Source organism: Gavialis gangeticus, unplaced genomic scaffold, assembly GCF_001723915.1.
Source record: "Gavialis gangeticus isolate Ggan-Ray unplaced genomic scaffold, GavGan_comp1, whole genome shotgun sequence".
NCBI classification, from domain to species: domain Eukaryota; kingdom Metazoa; phylum Chordata; order Crocodylia; family Gavialidae; genus Gavialis; species Gavialis gangeticus.
The window spans coordinates 6,297,795-6,302,098 of NW_017729015.1; the positions used below are offsets into that span (position 1 = coordinate 6,297,795).

A 4,304-nucleotide genomic window follows, 5' to 3' on the forward strand; every position below is an offset into this window, starting at 1 on the left:
CCATGCCCCTTCCACCCCCCCTCCCCAACCCCAAGAGACTTACCAGCTGCCTGTTTAGACTGTGGCTGAACCTCCATAGCGCGGCGCCAAATCTTTTGTATCGGATTTGGCCAAATTGATTTGGGATAGAGGTTCAAATCTCCAAATTGAATCACTGTCCTCTGAATCGGCCAAATCTGAAGTAAATACTTGCTGCTTTACTCAGGCCTAATATCTGTCTCTTTCTACTTGCCTGTCAATCGGTTATCTCTATACTTGCTAATTTATGTCTATCTAGGGATAATTAACAAAGTTCCCGTCACTATTATATCCAAGTATCTAGTTGAACTATTCCTTCCCAGCTCTACTATTCCTTCCCAGCTCTACAGCTCCATCACTATATGTTTCTTTTATATTAAGCCTTATGGAAAGCCATTTCATTACAGGAAAGGCTACCCAGTCTCACTACTTTAAGAGATAAAATATGAGCATAGCAAGGGTTTTTTTTTTCATCCCTACCTTTTTGATCATATTTCTGTGCTGAGCATAAGAAAGAGGGATAAGAGGATTTACAGCCAGACAGGTGCTTGGATGATTTGCTGCATCAATACTGTTGGTTTATATCAATATAAATTATTGTTGTGGTTCCTAGCAATGAATCATAGTGACGCTGGGCAACAGTAGTGTCATCAAACACCAGCTCTCAGGCTTTGTGGTGATGTCTAGTATTCCCATAAATGAGATTTGCTGATCTCTCCATAGTTTGTAAAAATAAATCCTAGGTGTCCTTAATTGCATAGGTAAAGAGAAAAAGGAAGGAAGGAGTGAGAGGTAGAGCCCAGGGCCTGTGATCAACACAGTCTGAATAAGATGCTTCAGTATTCAGCAGAAGCATGAATACTTTAAAAAGAAGCACTGTGTTAATCCCTTTGGGGATATGGGAGTATCTGGCACTGGCAGTGGGAGCTGGGCCAGTATGTTCCTTTTGCCAACAAAGGATAAGCACAGCAGCTGGAAGCCATTGGCCACTAACCCTGGAGTGGAGCTGAAAGTGGACTTTCCATGTGATAACTTGGCACCTCTGATAGCTTGTCAGTCTGCTGAAGGCAGGGGGCTGAAGGAAAGGATCTTTTATAGTGTGTTGGGTTGGTGCTCTGTGGGGACGGACTTGTCAGAAAACCAATCCTAACCCCTGAATCCTCTGGTATGGCTGCTCACCTGAGATGGAAGAGGCGGGGGGTCAACTCCCTGCTCTGCCACAGCCTTCCTAGATGACCTTGGTTAAATTACTTCAATCCAAAATCAGAGGATGATATGGGTGTTGCAGCACTTAACCTTTATGCACCATCCATACATAGGTATTTGCAGCCCCATGATATACAATGTAGATCCACAAATGCATTTGGGATCCTAGGATTCAGATTAGTTCCTTAGGCACCTACACTTAGGTTCTAGAATACCTATATGTTTAGCTACTGGCTCAGGATTGCATGCCCTCCTTATTGTCCTGTCCTGCTGGTTCAATGCCACTTAAAATCTTGGCTGTCTCAGGGCTCAGCTTCAAGAAGAGGGGTAGATCATACTCTCACCTAGGCTAGTATATAGTGTGCTGGTTAGGATACCCTCCTAGGGTGTGAATTCAAATCCCTTCAAGTTAAGCTGGTGTAATATGTGTAACAGAAGAAGGAATCACAGGACAGTCTGCAGAGCCATGCGGACTGTTAATTTGCACTGAAACTCCCAGAAAACCCCAGGGGCTGGGGGGCAATGGAAAGGGAAAAGGAAACTTGAGGCTGGAGTAAGGGGAAGAGAAAGCAGTGTGAATGTGGAGTCTGGTCAGCCCTACCCAGAAGAGTGTGCAGTGGAGCTGGAGATCTCCCTGGCTCTGTCAGCCAGGACTGTGGCCTAAAGGAGCTGGACTCAGGCTTGGCGGCAGCTGCAGGCTGATGTTTGAGCACACTAGGGATGGATCATTCATTGCCTAAGAATTGGATTCAGATAAGCCAGACCACTGTATGGCAGCTGACTAATGGCATGTTTTCATGCCTACTTAAGTTCACCCTAGAGCCATACTTTGGTCTATGTAGACTGTGAACTCTTTAGGGCAGTGAGTATTTTAATTAATGTTTTTGTATAGCATCTTGCACACTGCAGCCTTTAGGTGATACTATAAGAAGATGCCTTTGTTATTCTGAGGCTTTCCCGCTCCAAACACAGAGAAGATCTGGGTCTTTTTTCTACTTTGTTTTTGCAGCCATTATCCAAACATTTCTGCAGACTTTCCAATGGGCATTTCTCTTCCTCCCCACTGATATTTTCCACACTAACATTATTTCCACACTCACACTGCAGTGCAGGAGAGGAGGTCACTGGACAATACACATCTCTGGGCAAGGGTTGCACTTGTCTCATGCAGATGCATATTTCTTAAGGCTAATGCATGGGAAACCTCACCATTCATTTCTCATCTTTGCCATCTCTCATTAATGCTGATTTTGAAACATGGAATATGAATGGTAGCTACAGGAGGAAGCATGACATTAGTAGGTGAACCACAAGTTGGAGAGGTGAGCAACCTGTCTATTTAGATTTCCCAACAGATTCCTTCAAAAAAAGTCTTAGGGCACCTTAAGAGTTGGTCTTCAGTGTGGAGAGTGAGAAAGGAAAGGAAAACACAACTTTTTCTTAACTCAAGTTAGTTAAACTGGGCTAAAATAGCACCAAAGACCACAGTGACTCATGTCAAGGTTGAAGAGCCACCTAACAACCCATTGTGCAAGAATAACCATTCTAGCACACAAGTTTCAGGAGCCAATGGCATACACGAAAGTCATGGACCTACTACCTTAGACTCACCAGCCTGAATAACCATGTATCTATCTATTTATCCATTTATTTCTCTTCCTTTCCCAAATACTTACTGAGAGGAGAGAAAGCAGTGAAGTCATGGTCTTCGTGGGCATTACTTGATGCTTCTTCATTGATATATGTCACCTGTGTTCATATAATGGTGGTAGGTACCTTAGACACTCTTAATCATATAATCCACTCTTTGCTCAGGATGTTTCTTGACCCCTTTGTGCCCACCCTTCCCCTGTCACTAGTTTGTTATTGCACACACGTCTGCAGAATAGTCCCTGAGTTCGAGCTGTAGGGGATAATGCCTTCTGGTCTGGAGGTCATGACTACAATGGGAGCTGTTTTGCTAAAATTCCCACCTCCTGCCTCCCATGCTGGGTTATCCCTTCCTGTGTATCATCAAGCTCAAATTCACACGTAGCTTCAAGTATTTAGAAAGTGCTTATATTATAACAAAGCAATAATGAGATGAGTTATGCCCCTGAAACTTCCTATAAGCAGCTGAGAAACTTCTGTGAAAATAACGAGAAAATGGGCTAAAAATGTGACAGAAAGAGTAGACAAGGTGCAAAAGAGGAACAAGGAGAAGTAAGGAAGCCTGCTTGAAGGGAAGGGCTGAGAAATGGTACAATGAGACACAAACTATGAAACAGCTGCAAAGAAAGGAAGCTCATTTTTAACTTTTTAATTTCCTTTTTCATGAAAGTGCAATAGAACAGAGAGATGGGGGGTTCGCCGAGTCCTCCAGTCTCCGTCTGCAATGGGAAAGTTTGTGTTTTTTGAGTAGATGAAGGCACAATCTGGTGTGAGAAGAAATATATCTCTAGGGTAAGCATTTACAGGCAGCTGGCTTCCTTCTTCATTACCCAGACACTAATCTGCTGCTCATGGATGCCCATACTTGAGAAGTCCTGTCAGTGTTTAGAGAGAGATGGGTAATGGTGGAGACAAAGAGAATATGAAACAAAAGTGCTTTGCAGGCATAGCACTATGTACCATCTATCTCAAGATATGTTAGTGATATGGGAGTTAACATCGTTTGAGGCATGTGAATCCTTCACCACTTCCTCTTCCCCTCAAGCATGGGTTTTATCCTTGCATCTCATGGTTGATTACACCTGAGCAAAGGGGGATTGTGATCTGGTTGCCTTTTATGCCTTCTCTCCTCAGGTGTAAATGTTGCCATCAGGGGCCAGGCAATATGGAAACAGGCTCTGAGGCTTGAAACAAAGAGGTCACCCACTAAAGCTCTACTGGTTATAATGGAAAATCAAGGTGAAAACCCAGCAATCATCAAATAGCATTGATACACTTCAGATCACATTGTAAGGACCTGATTTTTTACACAAAAGCCCTTTTACATCACTCTTTAAACATTAGGGAGTCCTAATGTAAGTGAGAAGCTGGCTCTTAATCTTGCACCCTAATTCTACTCTGACATACACTTCTATTATAATTTATACCAA

The 4,304-nt window shown here is 43.2% G+C and overlaps 1 protein-coding gene across 1 annotated transcript in view; it reads left to right on the top strand.

The window, feature by feature from the left end:
• The window catches only part of LAPTM5 (lysosomal protein transmembrane 5), a 56,024-nt gene that overhangs the window by 15,426 nt on the left and 36,294 nt on the right, over positions 1-4,304 (top strand). The window lies entirely within an intron of this gene.